We start from the raw sequence: 17,104 nt of genomic DNA, 5'->3' as shown, positions 1-17,104 counted from the left end.
GGATAGGAGATACTTGAGCATATCTACAGAGGAAGAGGTGAAAAGGGAATAAATATTAGAGCAAGTAGGTGGGGAAGTGTCTTGGTAGTCTGGGTTTATGCTGTGGCAGTAGTCCCAAAAGAATAGTTACTCAAAACATAAAAGTTTATTTCTTGCTAATGCAAACTCTACTGTAGGTTGCTGTCCTCTATGCCGAGACCCACTGATCCAGGTTGCTTCAATCTTTGGGCTGCATGCCCATGACCAGAGGAGAAGAGAAAGGCAAGAGAGTGATACAGAGGGATCTCGCTACCACTACTGCGAAGTGACACCTGTTACTTCTACTCATGTTTCACTAGCCAGAACTAGTCGCATGGTCTGAATGTAGAAGAAATATGAAAAGGAATTTTGTGGGCATATAATTATCTTTGCTACATGAAGGGATCAAGAAAAAAGCAAATGGAATTCTGGGAAGTTGGAAATGGCATAGTTTTTTAATATCCCCATATCTTCCTACAAAAACAGGCCAAGTTGGGTAGCAAAACCTAAACCCCACAAACATCAATAACAAGTTTATGTAGCAAAAAGCTATAAGCTCCCACATATACTCGTCATGATAGCAACAAGATTTACATGAGGGAGGAAGCAGAAGGAGCCAAAACAAAACAAAACAAAACAAAACATCAAATTACCAAAAGATGCCCTGAAAGAAGGAGTCCCACTTGGTGTATAAAGCTTAGAGAGTTCATTTGAGGGTAGAAGTCAAAATTGATGAGAAGCTTTGTGGACTCCATTTCTCAGGTGACAAAGGGAACCATGAGAAGATCAGATGGTGCTAGAATGGTCTAGGCCCTATGGAATGGTACGAGAATGGTCTAGGCTATACACACTCAAAACCAAACTGAGCTTCCTTCCAGGACCAAGACCTGCATGAGAGAGAAGCTGCTAGGACAGGACTTAAAACAGGCCACATTTTATAACTACCACAAATAGTATTAATTATAGAAACTCCAAATCTGAAAATTCATCCCTTCATCTATTTCCATACCAATTATATTCAGTAATATTATCCAGTCTTACATATAAGAGGGCTTGCAATGAGATACATGGTACCATTAAGATACTTCAATAATAAAATGCAGTCATCACAGCGACCCTCCAAATTTGATCATAAATTCTCTCCCATTATCAAATGTCCAGGAAAAATTAAAGTCTGAAGATGAAAATTCCTTACACATTAAAGCCTGAAGAAATTAATGCCAGAAGTCAAATTCTCTTGCCTTTGAGATTTAAACTTCAAAGAAATTAATGTCCAGAATTCATTCTTTTCACTTCATATTTTACTCAATCTTAATTAGAAGAGTACTTAAGGCTTAAATAGGTTTGGAATTTTTTGTAAGCAGTTGTAGCTTGTACAGAAATTGTATTAGTTTAACATTGTCTTCCACTGAGTTTCCAGAGAGTCAAAAAAGTCAGTGAGACACAAAATTATTACAGCACAGGCCCAACACCTATCAAATTTAGAAAGAGCTATTCCTCAGTCTCTGGTGTAGTTATTCCAGGCAAATTTGTATTCCCAAAGCCCATTAATCAGTGTTGTCAAATACCAGGTCAGAGGGGTCAAGGATGAGAGGAAGAGAAATTCTGACTTTTAGCTTTACCAAGATGGTTGATCTGATATAAGTTTCTGGAATCCATGTCCTGTGAACATAAACTGAATTTGGAGATGTTAAATTTGGCACTTGGAATTTTCCATTTCTAGGGGGATAATTTGCTATCCATATTAACTCTTCTTTCAGAGAGTAATATTTGAGATTGATATTGTTGTCTTCTTGTGAAGCTTAGGAATTTGTATAGCTTGAAGACTATTAGTCATGATAGGCTGGATTATGCTGCAATGACAAAGAAGCTCAAAATTTTAGTGGCTTGAGACAACAGTTTATTTTTCACTCATACTATGTGTCCATCATGAATCGGCAGGGAGTTCTGTTCACACTGTATTCACTTAAGGGACTAGGATGACACAATCGCTACAAGTTTTTCCATGATCTCCACAACAGGGACAAGGAAATGTGACAAATCGTTGTTCCCTGGCTCTTAAAATTCCTGCCCAGAAGTAGCACACATCTTTCCGACTCAGTCTTCCATTCACATACCATTGGCCAAAGCATATTGGAACATGGAAGGATAATCTTGCCTTTGAACTCCAAGTTCTTGCCCCTTCATTGCCACATTGAGAGTGAACTCTGTTTACTAATACTCCTTGTGAGCCAAAAAGTTAAGTCCTTGGCCATCAGTTGCTGTGACTGCTTCCAACTATAGAATAGTTTAAACCAATGTTTCCCAAACTTGTCTGACCAAAATAATCACCTGGGTGCTTATAATTATTTAATAACTGGGTATAGTTATTAAAAATACTGATTCCTATGTCCTATTCCTGCAGAAATGATTCAGTAGATTTGGAATGAAGCCTAAGAATTTTAAAAAATACCCTCTGTTCAAGGCAAGGAAACCTTCTTCCTAGCATAGGTGCTTTTAATAGATTTTATTTTTGGAGTAGTTTTAAGTTCACAGAAAAATTGAGTGGAAAGTACAGAGAGTTACCATATACCCCCTAACCCCACACATGCACAACTTGCCCCACCGTCAACATCCTACACCAGAGTGATACATTCGTTATAATGCATGAACTAATTCTGACACATCATTCCCACCCAAAGTCCGTAGTTTACCTTAGGGTTCACTTTTGAGTGTTGTACATTGTATAGGTTTATCCACCATTATAGTATCATACAGAATTGTTTCACTTCTCTAAAAATCCTCCGTGCTCTGCCTATTCATTCCTTTCTTCTCCCTAACTCCCAGCAACCATTGATCTTTTAGTTGTCTCTGTAGTTTTGCCTCTTCCAGAATGTCATAGTTGGAATCATACAATACGTACCCTTTTTAGATGGACTTCTTTCACTTAGTATTATGCATTTAAGATACTATATGTCTTTTCATGGCTTAATAACATTTATTTTTAGTGCTGAATAATATTCCATTGACTGGACCATAGTTTGTTTATCCATTCACCTACTGAAGGATATCCTGCTTGCTTTCAAGTTTTGGTAATTATGAATAAAGCTGCTCTAAACATCTGTGTACAGGTTTTTGTGTGAACATAAAGCTTTCAACTCCTTTGGGTAAATACTAATACCAAGTATGACTGCTGGATCATATGATAAGAGTATGCTTAGTTTTGTAAGAAACTACCAAATAGTCTTCCAAAATGGAGAGATCATCTTGCATTCTCAACAGCAATGAAAGAGGTTTCTGTTGCTCCACATCCTTGCCAGCATTTTGCGTTGTCAGTGTCCTAGATTTTGGCCTTTCTGATAGGTGTGTAGTGGATGTCATTGTTGTTTTAATTTATAGTACCCTAATGATGTATTATGTTGAACGGTTTTTCATAAGCTTTTTTGCCATCTGTATATCTTCTTTGCAAGGTGTCCTTTCAGGTCCTTTACATTTTTTTTTTTTGGCTGCATAGTGCGGCTTGTGGGATCTTATTTCCCCAACCAGGGATTGAATCCGCGCCCTCAGCAGTGAAAGCACAGAGTCCTAACCACTGGACGCCAGGGAATTCACTCTTTTACCCTTTTTTTTTTTTTTTGCGATACGCGGGCCTCTCACTGCTGTGGCCTCTCCCATTGCGGAGCACAGGCTCCGGACGCGCAGGCTCAGTGGCCATGGCTCACGGGCCCAGCCGCTCTGCGGCATGTGGGATCTTCCTGGACTGGGGCACGAACCCGTGTCCCCTACATCGACAGGCGGACCCTCAACCACTGCGCCACCAGGGAAGCCCACCCATTTTTAATCAGGTTGTTTACTTTCTTATTTTTGAGTTTTTAGAGTTCTTTGTATATTTTGGATAATGATCTTTTATCGGAGGTGTCTTGTGCAAGTATTTTCTCCCGGTCTGGGGCTTGCCTTCTCATTCTCTTACAGTGTCTTTCATAGAGTAGAAGTTTTTAATTTTAATGAGGTACAGCTTATCAATTATTTCTTTCATGCATCATGCCTTTGATACTGTATCTAAGAAGTCATCACCATATCCAAGGTCACCTAGGTTTTCCCCTAGGTTATCTTCTAGGAGTTTTATAATTTTATATTTTACATTTAAGTTTATAATCCATTTTGAGTTAATTTTTGTGAGAGGTGTAAAATGTGTGTCTAGCTTCACTGTTTTAGATGTGGCCATTAAGTTGTTCCAGCACCATTTGTTGAAAAGGCTATCTTTTCTCTATTGTATTGTCTTTGCCCTTTTGTCAAAGATCAATTGACTTTATTTATGTGGTCTATTTCTGTTTTCTCTATTCTGTTTCATTGATCTATTTGTAAAATTCTTTTGCCATTACCACACTGTCTTTTTTTCCTTCTAGTTTTGTTGAGATGTAATTGACATATAACCTGGGACTTCCCTGGTGGTCCAGTGGTTAAGACTGCGCTTCCAATGCAGGGAGTGCGGGTTCAATCCCTGGTCAGGGAACTAAGATCCCACATGCTGTGCAGGGCAGCCAAAAAAAATTTTTTTTAATTGACATATAACCACACTGTCTTGATTATTCTAGCTTTATAGTAAGTCTTGAAATCAGGTAGTATCAGTCCTCTTTGTTCTTCTCCTTCAATATTGAATTAGCTATTCTGGGTCTTTTGCCTCCATATGAACTCCAGAATCAGCTTGTCAATATCCACAAAATAACTTGCTGGGGTTTTCATTAGGACTGTGTTGAATATATAAATCAAGTAGGGAAGAACTGATGTCTTGACAATATTGAGTCTTCCTACCTATGATCATGGTATATCTCATTTATTTCTTTGTTTTATTTCATCAGAATTCTGTAGTTTTACTTACACAGGTATTGTACATATTTTGTTAGGTTTATATAAGTATTTTATATCTCTTGGATGCTAATGTAAATAATATTGTGTTTTTAATTTCAAATTTCAGTTTTTCTTTGCTGGTAAATAGGAAAGCAATTGACTTTTATATATTAACCTTGTATCCTACAACCTTGCTATAATTGCTTATCAGGTCCAGGACCTATTTTATTGACTCTTTTGGATTTTCTACATAGATAATCATGTCATTTGTGAACCAAGAATATTTTATTTCTTCCTTCCCAATCTGTATACTTTTTATTTCCTTTTCTTGTTTTATTACATTAGCTAGGACTTCCAGTATGATGTTGAAAAGGAGTAGTAAGAAGGCACATCCTTGACTTGCTCCTAATCTTAGTGGGAAAGCTTCTAGTTTCTCACTTTTATTTTATTTTTTTAAATTATTTATTTTTATTTTATTATTTATTCTTTGGCTGCATCATGTCTTAGTTGCAGCATGTGGGATCTTTAGCTGTGGTGCGCAGGCTTTGTTGCCCTGCAGCACGTGGGATCTTAGTTCCCTGACCAGGGATTGAACCCACGTCCCTGCATTGGAAGGTGGATTTTTAACCATTGGACCACCAGGGAAGTCCCTAGTTTCTCACTTTTAAGTGTGATGTTACCTGTAGGTTTTTTGTAGATGTTCTTTATCAAGTTGAGGAAGTTCACCTCTATTCCTAGTTTGCTGAGAGTAGCATAGGTTTTTGTCTTATTCAGTTGAATAATCAGCAATAGTAGACTCCAAAATTGCTGTTCATGTTTCTAAAACCTGTACCCCTAGGACTCTAGACTCTAGTGAGGGTCAATACCTTTGCCAGGTGCTCTGTGAGACACTCTGTTTCTTCTGTTTTTGAATTTCATAAACTTCTCAGGTGTGTTCCCACCAGGCACAGAAATTCCTGCATGCCCATCTATAACTACCAAGTTGCCAGTAATTCTTTTGTATTTTCTACTCCTGAGTCTGTGGACAAGCCAAGTTCATAAAGTTTAGTCCCTTTAATTTTGTCCTTTGCCCTGAATGCCACTAACAACTAAAAGTTAGAACTTGTTTTGTTCTCTGAAGGGCATCCAGAACTTGGCTTATATCAATAGTTTAAAAAACAACAAAAGCCTAAAAGGATCTAATCCTTCCACCATCTAGCATTTGCAAGTTCACAGTGTTTACCTGTGTGGCCTCACCTTTCAGAGGGTACAGAGACCACTTACAGATCATGTGCCCAAGACAAGGGTCTTGAGGTTCTGAAACCGTGGAACTCAGATTGGGACTTGAACCCACACGCTGGGACTCAAACCCAGCCAAAACCCAAATTGGGACTTGAACCCACGGTCTTTTAACTGAGATCACACACCTGGTCTCAGGACTTAATGAAGCTCAGGTTCTTGATGTCTCATCACAGAAAGGATTCAGTGGAGACAAAGTGGATTTATTTAGAGAGAAACACACTCCACAGACACAGCGTGGGCCATCTCAGAAGGCAAGAGTGGCACCAGGGTATGGGGTTGTCAGTTTTTATAGGGGTGGATAATTTCATAGGCTAATGAATGGGAGGAATATTACAGCTCTTTTGGGGAAGGGATGGGGATTTCCAGGAACTGGGCTACTGCCCACTTTTTGACCTTTATGGTCGGCCTTGGAACTGTCATTGTACCTGTGGGTGTGTCATTTAGCTTGCTGATGTGTTACAATGAACATATACTGAGGCTCAGAGTCTAGTAGAAGTCGACTCTTGGACCTATTTGGTTCTAATCATTTTATGTCGTGTCCTCGGGCTATGTCATTCTTTTAAAGGTTGTGTCCTGCCTGAGCCTTTGCTCAGGCCTGCCTTTTAAAAAGTACCCACTGGGTTGGACTTCCCTGGCGGCGCAGTGTTGAGAATCTGCCTGCCAATGCAGGGGGCATGGGTTCGAGCCCTGGTCTGGGAAGATCCCACATGCCGCAGAGCAACTAAGCCCTTGTACCATAACTACTGACCCTGCGCTTTAGAGCCTGTGAGCCACAACTACTGAGCCCGCATACCACAACTATTGAAGCCTGCATGCCTAGAGCCCATGCTCTGCAACAAGAGAAGCCCCTACTCACCACAACTAGAGAAAGTCCATACGCAGCAAGGAAGACCCAACGCAGTCAAAAATAAATAAATTTATAAAAAATAAACTAATAAAAAAAATACCCACTTGGGGACACACGGTTTTCAAGGGCAGGAGCCCTCTGTCTCCCCCTTTGCCTGGCAAAGAAATAAAGCTATTCTTTTCTACTTCACCCCCCCAATAAAATAAAATAAATAAAAAATTTAAAATACAAAAATACCCACTCACCTATGGACCAAGCCTCCATAAACTACAGTCCCTTCCTATGGTTAGAGTACTACATGCTCTGAGACTTACAGCCTCTTTCCCAGACTACAGCTGTTAACAGCTCATACAACCGCCAAGGTCAAAACAGTCTGCCCACACACTAAAGTCCACTCATACCACTAACTTTATATAGCTCTTCTATATTCCCAGTTTGGGTCTTGATTTTTCAGTATTCCTCAACATCTGTCTGATTGGAGGTCTTCAAACTTTAGGGTTATACTCCCTTTTAAACTGCAGATTTGCCCAAGCCCTACAGGCATAGAGCTGATCTCCTGAGCACCTTGTATCCAGGGAGAGAGCAATTGGTTCAGGCCATGTGGGCTGGCTGGCTACCTAGTGATCTAAAGGCTGGTTAGAGAATGCTGGTTTATTTTGCGCAAATTTGCTAATCAGCTAAGTCATTGCACTTTCCCTAAGATAGAGTGAGTTCAGAGGCAGAGAAACCAAGAGTTAGATTCTTTGGGTTCTCTCTGCATGGGAAGAAACAGAAGTATAGGAGGAGCATTTTCTGCTGAAAGGGTGGCCTCTTTCTTCTCAGTGAATTAGGAGACAACCTCATGTCATAAAAATATTTCAGGCAGGGGACGATATGGGGACTTGAGGAAAGTAGGGGTGGTTTAGAATAAATATTGTGAGGAGTGGAATAAGGACTCAGGAGAGATTAATTATTTTAAAAATTCCTGAGTATCCCTGATGGTCCAACAAGATCCCAGAAATAATCAAAGTTTGAATCAAGGAAGTGAGATGAAAAAAGGTGAATAATGGAGGAGAGATAGCCAGGATGACTATGGTGACCAGGCTCTACAGAGGACAGTGAAGCCAAATGAAATACTGATACTACTGGTTAATGTTCATCACGTATTTAATATGTGCCAGGTTTATGTGGATTATCTCATTTAACCTTCACAGGAATCCTGTGAGAAATTTAGGGCGTAGAGGGATTAAGTAACTCATCCCTTATCACTCAAGTAGTGAACGGCAGAGTCAGGATTTAAAAGTAGGCAGTTTGACTCTAAAATCTGTAGCCTTGAATATAAATAAAAATAATAAACAAATTAATTAAATCTATAGACATAACCACAACTACTAGTTGAGGGTTGATGGAACATATGTTACTCTGATTACAAATACCAAGTTCAATAGAATGGGAGAAGTAACAAGGCAAGAGGTGATGGCTGGGGATGGGCATTTCAGTTTAAAATCTTGGAGGCTGAGCAGATTCCATATCCAAGGAAGGTAGGGGGAAAGAAGTCAGTAAGGCTGAGAAAATGTGAGGTCAGGCTGTGAAAAAGTCAGGGGCAGAAATGTTGAAGTTGTCAAGGATGATATCATTGAAGAGAAAGAGGGAAGTTTCTAAAGCTATCGAGGAACATAAGGCATAGCCCCAAGGCTGGTAAACAAATTTGACAGGGAAGAGGATACATAAACATTTCAAAGGAAAGTATGTAATGTATTGTTCATTCTCTCTCTCTCAGTCTCTCTTTCTCCCTCTCAAATTGGGGAAGAAACCCCCTTTATTTTACTTTGGAGAAAAGTGAGGAACAAACAAAGGCTAAAAGATGTGTTGCATTGCTAATAATTATGGTTAGTTGATGACAAAGTCAAATATAAGATCTTGATAAATTGTTAAATCTTTGTTGTTTGGCTTGTCTCATTTTAACATTGAGAATCAAGCTATTAAATACCTAAGTAGTCATTTATTATGAGAATATACAGAGTATAACATTTTATTCCCAGAATAGAAATATAACACTTTTATTCCCAGAAGCTGCTTTTCTGTTTTTCATTAAAAGTTTTGGATGTATCTGACACAAGTGCCATTTAAATGTAATTTTTATTTCCTTGGATATTCTTTTTTTTTTTTTGGCCAAGCTGCGTGCCATGTGGGATCTTAGTTCCCCCACCAGGGACCAAACTGGTGCCCCCTGCAGTGGGAGCGCAGAGTCTTACCCACTGGACCACCAGGGAAGCCCCTGCTTGGATATTTTTGAATAAAACATTCTCGTGCTGTTCCCTGGCAGAAATAATATTCATTGGCACTGTTGGATGACATTTCAAAAATGTCTCCTTCTTCTCCATTCTCAGATTTGTATAATCTTATCCTTCATGAATACATAGCATTTTTTGTAGTTTCCCTCTGGCATGCTCTCTCTCTCTCTCATTGTAATAATAATAATAATAATGGGAAGACCTCTGCTATGAAGTTCTTAATCTCTTTTAAAGTCACAAACGTTTAATGCTGTAGTTTGCTTTTCTGTGTCCCTCTTTATTTCTGCTGATTCTCCTTTTCTCATTGGAAATGGTCTGTGTCATTTAACAATGAGCTAGCTTATGAGCTTTTATACTTTTGGTACTAGATCTTTATTGGAAACATCAGATGATAATCTGACACATTGTGACATCTAGCTGTATTTTCAGCTCTTTTCTGTGTGTATCTGCTTTGATGTGTGTGTGTGTGTGTGTGTGTGTGTGTGTGTGTGTGTGTGTTTTAATCTAGTCTCTAAATTCTGGGGCATTTTCTCTTTGAGTAAGATAGCGTGTCAAATTTGTAAACACTTTCAGAGAATTTGATCTGAGTTTTAAATGCTTTCAAGGCTCTTCTGGTTTTCAGAATATCTAGTCCTGAAAGTTTTTGTACTTGAAAAGTACCTAAAAGGCTTTACTGATTTAAAATACTCCTGAAATAAATAGTCCAATTCCCCTTAATATATTAATTTGTTGAATTTAAATTTGTTTTGCATTTGCCTTTCTGTTTTTCCTATGACAAATTAAAGCATAACACTGTACCTCTTACTATAGTATTCAGAGAGTTTTCAGAATCTGGTTACTCCTCCTATTCTCATGTTACCCTAAAACTGGGTTGGTCTCTTGGTGGGGTTGAGCCAAAGGACATAACCAAGCCAAAGATCAGGAGAAGGAAGGATTTATTACTTGCAGCAAGTAAGGAGAACACCAGGAATCTTTCCTGAAGCAGTCTCCCCAAACTGCAAAACTGGGGAAGTTTTAAGCTAAGGGTACATGCATATTTATGAAGGGGCTTGGGAAGTCAGACAGAGTCCAAGCTTTAGTTGATTGAAGTCTGGAGAGTCAGAAAAGAACATCATTATCCCTAGGTTCCAATGGATCTGGTTGTTGAGTGCTTCAGGCTAATCTTTACCATTGAAACAGAACTGGGAGTCTTTACAACTTGGTATTTTATCTTTGCTGTTGTTCTCTTGCCTGATAACGGACATTTGTTTCTGCATTCTTTTGTTCCCTTAGGATCATTAATTACTGAGACCTGTTCAAGGGCAAGCATTGTGGCCAGGCTTAGATCACAAATTAGCTTAGGTCAAAAATGGTTTCTGTTATGTCAAGAAAGCCATGCCCGGTTCTCTTTCTCCGGGGACCCCCTACCCTATCTGCTTACACTCATTTCCTCTGCTGCCACCCTGACCCACAGTCCTTGTGTTGCAGGAATGGGGACCCCTTCCAGGGCCCAAGAGTGGGCTCTTGTCTAACACTCGGAAATGAAAAGTCCGAGGAGACACATGAGCTGACAAAGCAAGAGACTTTATTGGCAAGGGGCGCCCCAGTGGAGAGCAGCAGGGTAATGGAACCCAGGAGAACTGCTCTGCCACGTGGCTTACATTCTCAGGTTTTATGGTAAATGGGTTGATTTCCGGGTTGTCTCTGGCCAATCACTCTGACTCAGGGTCTTCCCTGGTGGTGTGAGCATCACTCAGCAAAGATGGATTCCAGCGAGAAGGATTCTGGGAGGTTGATTGGACATATGGACTGGCATCTCCTCTCTCCTTTTGACCTTTCCCGAATTCTTCCGGTTGGTGGTAGCTTGTTAGTTCCTCATTCCTTACCAAGACCTCCTGTTTAAGACAACTCATGAAAGTGGTTACTATGGTGCCTGGCCAGGGCAGGCGGTTTCAGTCATGGTTCCTCTAACATTTGCCTCCATCATCTCTGGGCTGGACTGTTTCAAGAGCCTCCCAGCTAGTAGACTGCCCTGGCACTCCATCCCTTATCATCTTTCTTAACCAGCAGCCAGAATGATCCTGTTGAAATATGTCAGGTCATGTCACACCTTGGGCCTTGAATGGCTTCCCATCTCATTCAGAGTAAAAGCCAAAGTCCTCACAGTAGCCTACAAGGCCTGAAGTGATCTGGTTCTTCTTCCCTCTCAGACCTCACCTCTCTCTCCCTCTGCTCCAGCTACATTAACTCCTTACTGTCCCTTGACTATGTCAAGTTGCTCCTACCTCAAGACTTGTGCTGTCTTTGGAAAGCTTTCCCCAAATATGTCTGCATGGCATGGGCCCTCAACTCCTTCACATCTTTGCTCGAACTGTCACTTTTAGGAGGCCTTCTCTGACCCCCTATTTTATTTCTTTTGTTAAATTTCTTTCTTTTTTTTTTTTGGCCGCACTGCACAGCTTGTGGGATCTTAGAACCCATGCCCCCTGCAGTGGAAGCACGGAGTCCTAATCACTGGACCACCAGGGAATTCCCTGACCCCGTATTTTAAATCGCCCCCCCAAGTACTCTCTGTTCCTTTCCCCTGCAATTGTTTTGTTAATGTAACATTTACCATCATCTGATATATTTTAATGGATATATTATTTATTACCTGCACTGCCACATGCTCAAATATAAGTTTCATGAGGAGTTTGAGTTTATTGATTGAACAGTGCCAGACACAGGGAAGGCTCTACAAGAAAAAAAAAAGAATGAATTAATTTAGCAGTTAACATGAGAAATGAGAATTGTTTACTAAACAAAGTAACATCTGGGACACTGGATAAGAATCTGTGATTGTGCTTACAGTGGAACCTTTAAGAAGCTTAGTGGAATCCAGGCAGGTGGGACACGCTGGGGAACACAAACCTTTGGTTTGTGTGGCTGGCTTCCCTCCTCAGCTTTTGGACTCCTTTGTTGAAGATAAGGGTGGGGCTGGTGTCATGTTCATCTTTACTTAGTTTAGCTTAGGTAAATTGAGGCTGCAGGTATTGCATTTTACATGATTATATCAAAGTATGTGATACTATTCAGCTAGCTTCTCCATCATCCAGTCTGTCATAAACTTTCAGTAAGAAATCTTGTGTGGCTTTTACGGAAGTGAGAATATTTATATCTCTCCCTCACCTCCTGTCATTTTTTCTTGATTCATATTCCCTTCCCTAAAGATCTAATTCATTGGAGCATCTAAAGAGCTTTTTGTTGGGTTTTATACTCCAAATGAAGCACAGTTTTATGTCAAGAAAAGAATAGAAGTTGAAAAATGAACAAATGTTTAACTCCAAGTTCTGTTTTTAGGCTGCTAGACTGTTCTCCAGTTAATCAGTGCCTGGAATCTGCAGCCGTCATTTGAATGACATGATTTTGCAAATGTAGTTGTTTCAAAGAACATGTTGTACTTAGTAGGGTGCAGGCAGGACCCTTCCCCCCAATTCTCCATTTAAACCAGCTCTGAAGATTCACCCTTCTTCATACCTTGGGTCCCATACATTGTAGGTAATTCTTGGATAGTAAAAAGTCTAGTCCATATTAGAGATTCACATTTGGATAGCATTACTCTTAAAAGGGGTGGGGATCTTTTAAATATAGGGCAGTTTCCTCCTGCAGGATCCCACTTTGTTCAAGTCCCACTCCTCGCTCCACATCAGTATGAATGTAGTTTACTCCTGGGACGGCATCTCTCTCCTTCTGTCCTTCCCTCCCTTCCTCTGCTCTGACATCGCTAGATGATACAGCCACAGTCTTTCACTTTTAGACTTTCCGAAGTGCAACTGCAATTCCCATGTACCCCCAAATTCTAGGAGACACAAGTCAAGTTCTCCAAATGAGTCTCTGGAAAGCTCCCTCATTTGAGGGGTAGGAACTCCCCTCTCCAGTCTCTTGTAGGGGGGGTTGGGGGAGGAATGCACAGATGCTGGGAACAGAAAAACATTCTGCTTATTCAGCCTCAGTGAATTTTTCACCACCTGCTTATTCAGCCTCAGTGAATTTTTCACGAACTCATGTAGTCTGGAGGTGGGTCATAACTTAAGGCTGATAAGACTGGTTTTTCAATGTTTTTAACATGTTCAGAAAAACACGGAAAATACTTGACATCTTGTGCAAACAATAGAGGCCTCAGCTGAACCCGAGATTCTCTCCCGCCAGTCATTTTAGATCTGTTGATCAATTTGCCTGCCATCCCCAACTCTCCCTCTTCATTTCACTCACAGTCCCTGATATATTATATGAAAGACTCTCTCTCTGTCCAGGTAACAGATGACTGAACTAGAGACGGACTCCTGACCCTGGGACCAATCCAAAGACTGGTCCAATCTGGTTCTCTCCTGAGAATATATACTGAGATTTAAGAGCCTGCAGTAAGATGGTGTTGCATGCTTGAACTTAAAGTTATTTAGAGTCAGGACTGAGAGTCCTAATGGGCAAACTGCTGAGTAAGCAGGAGAAGGAAGCAGAAGGAGACAGGAAAGCATATAGCCAGAGACATGGAGAGAGCAGTGTCTATTCCCTTTCCATTTCCTGGAGACATTCTACCATACTGTCTGCACTTGTTTCTATGAATTTCTCCTATGTTCTTTTTTTATAGTCTCCCTTTTTACGTCAGCTGGTTGAGTGAGAAATGACTGCTCCTTGCAAACAAATTGAACAGACTAGAATAATAAACTTGTAAAAAATTATTTTTTTCTTTATGGCATGCTTTCTCTCCCTATTTCAATATTATGCCTCAATGGATATCTTGAATTTAAAACCATATCATGATCCCCCACTACTCAAAGTACTGTCTGAGGACCAGCCGTCTAGGCATCACTAGGAGTGTGTTAGAAATGCAGGATCTCAGCCTTCCCAGACCTACTGAATCAGAGGATCCCAGGTGATTTCATATTCATTTGATAGCTTGAGAAGCCCAACTGTAATTTACTCTACACATTTAGTCAAATCAGTCTTCCTAAAATACTGCTTTCATCATGTCCCTAGAATTTTAAATGGTTCCCCATTGCTCTCAGAAAAGTCAGGTGCCCCGGCCTGACACTTAAGGCCACAGTAAAATGGACCTAATCTATCTCTCCAATCTTTCTTATATGGATGTCCCACTCCAGCTAAATCAGTCTATTCAATTATTCTCCAAATGTGCCAAGTGTATTCAAGGTCTTTGCTCATGGCATTTGCCTGTCTGGAATTTTCATTCCCATCTCCCTACACATCCCTCCTTCAAAGACCAGTTCAGTTTCTACATCTCATCTCAGCTCACACTGTTGTTTCATCCTCTGAATATCTGTAAATCTACAGTGCCTATTCTAGGGTTGTGGGGGTTTTTGTTTTTGCTTTTTTAATTTATAGCCTCTCCTCGTCAGTGCTTATCACAGTGCAGTGCATATAGCAGCGTTTTGATTCGTTGGTTACATCTTTATTATTTAAAATGGTTTTTAATTGGGAAGAGACTTGTTACTTTATACAGCTCTAATTTTTCTAATTTCTTTGACCAAGCAGGGGTTAAGTCCAAACAGAAAGAAACTGAAAGCAGTGTGCTCATGTGCTTCAGTATTTGTAGGTGAATTTTCATCACACTCTGAGAGTGCACTTATTTCCGTGACATTTTATTCCCCATCATTCTACAAAGACGTGTTCTATTGATACATAAGCAAATGTTCTATAAGTGAAGGTTCTAATGGATCTCTTTTTTAAATATATTTAAGATATTATTGCAACTGATATTATACATACACATAGTTTAGGAGTCAATTGCTCTGTAATTCTTCTTGTGAAAAATAGTATCCCTCTCCATCCTCATCCTGCAATATCAATCCTTGAACTTTAGCTGAGTGAGGACTACATGAGTAGATGCCTCATGTGCTACGACGTTAAGTCTACATATGGGTTAGGCAGTTGGTCGTGAGCCGGAGGAGTAGCAGATATGAGTGGTTATAGGATTCCATTTGCAAGCCATTTTCACTCTCCCCTCCTTTAGATCTAAACTAGTAGAACATGGAAAAGCTGAGGAGACTTGAGATGGACCTGTACTCGGATCCAACAACCAAGAGTATGGTTCTCAAACGTGTGTGTGCATCAATACCACTTGGAGAGTTGTTACTGGGTCCTAACCCCAGTGATTCTGATTCAGGAGGTCTTGAGGTAAGGTCCCCAAATTTGCCTTTCTTTCTTTCTTCCTTCCTTCCTTTCTTTCTTTCTTAGCTAAGTTTTTCATTTGTTCATTTCTTGCATTTGGAGTACTCGTCAATGGCATCCTTAGCCTGAGACTCTTTGCCATAGTCCTTAACCAACATACAACTTCAACCAACCACTTTATTAGGTTTTCCCTCTCAGTGAGTTTTACAGAGGCCTACTCATTCCTCTAGTTTCTTGTTGTCATCAACCTCAATTAAGTTGGTTTGGTGTTAAGCACAAAGGGCCTCCACCAACTTGACACACATAGGCTCATCACAGTTGGATGCAAGCACACAGAGATGGACTTGGCACTTGTCTAAGGCTTTGGTAGCTTTGTGAGTTCCATGTGCTAGGCCATCGTGGTTGTAGATGGTCTCCAACACCTCTTGTAAAGCAGTATTAATGTCTATTACACCTCCAGCAGCAATGCCTTCCTTGACCATGATGGTGGGTTATGGGTGCTGCCAATCTTGAATGCACCCGAGCCTCTGCCTCCACAGTGGTGTTAGGGAAACAGCAAGGGTTTTCCTTTCTAACAGAATCCTAGATGATTCCTAGTTGATGCTACTGCATCAGGAATCACTAGGACTGCATATGAGACTGCATTTGAGAATGCAGGACTGCAAATGCAAGACTGCATTTGAGAATCACTAGTGTAGTGGGGAGAAAAATACCAAAAGGGAAAAAGAGCCAAATTAGTATGATTTGTTAGTCCAGGTCCCTCTTGATACCTATTTTTTGAAGGTGTGAAAATTGTAACATTAATTCAAATAACAGCATTTAATTTAACAAAGAGAAAAGGCATAGTTTGTTTAAATAGAGCTAGTTATGGTTTTTGCTCTTTATATCAAACATTTGCAAACATCAATCTCTATCTGAAAAAAGATTTTAGTTTTATTTATTAAAATTGGTGAATGTGAAGGAAATATGTTTTGATTTCATATGACAGTGAAATTAGTAAACAATGATATAAGTAGTCTGCAGATTGCTTTCATCTTGTGTTATTTATTTATTTATTTATTTTTGGCTGTGTTGGGTCTTCATTACTGTGCGAGGGCTTTCTCTAGTTGCGGCAAGTGGGGGCCACTCTTCATCACGGTGCGCGAGCCTCTCACTATTATGGCCTCTCTTGTTGCGGAGCACAGGCTCCAGACGCGCAGGCTCAGTAATTGTGGCTCACGGGCCTAGCCGCTCCGTGGCATGTGGGATCTTCCCAAACCAGGGCTTGAACCCGTGTCCCCTGCATTGGCAGGCAGATTCTCAACCACTGCGCCACCAGGGAAGCCCCTTGTGTTCTCCCTGATGTTTTGGATAAACTGATATTTTACCCACTAATTATTGATCATGTTATCATTCTGCCATTGAATTTTTTGTGCTTGCTGTGTTTTATCTTTACTGTTTTTTTTTTCCTTTTTACAAAGATTATATTGATACTAAGTGAGTTGCCCTCAGATTACTTCCTGAAGAATGGAATCTACAACAATGCTCTTAGAGCAGTGGGATGATGCATTGTGTTTTATTTTTAATGATCATCTTTAAAATCAAAATACAGCTCCTGATGATTAATGATAAAACTGTACTTGTTTTGTGATTGCTTCCCCTCTGGGAGAGGAAATATCAATGCAATACTTTCCTCAAATACAGTTTAAAAATATTGCTTTTATTTTTTTTCTTT

General features: G+C 40.1%; 1 pseudogene; it reads right to left on the bottom strand.

Annotated features, from left to right (window-relative positions):
* Positions 1-15,473: 15,473 nt before the first annotated feature.
* On the bottom strand, positions 15,474-15,872 carry LOC112404886 (40S ribosomal protein S12 pseudogene; annotated as a pseudogene).
* Between the last annotated feature and the right edge of the window lie 1,232 nt (positions 15,873-17,104).

Source organism: Neophocaena asiaeorientalis, unplaced genomic scaffold (assembly GCF_003031525.2).
Source record: "Neophocaena asiaeorientalis asiaeorientalis breed wild unplaced genomic scaffold, Neophocaena_asiaeorientalis_V1.1 scaffold100, whole genome shotgun sequence".
NCBI lineage: Eukaryota > Metazoa > Chordata > Mammalia > Artiodactyla > Phocoenidae > Neophocaena > Neophocaena asiaeorientalis.
This window is presented reverse-complemented; position numbering and strand designations above follow the sequence as displayed.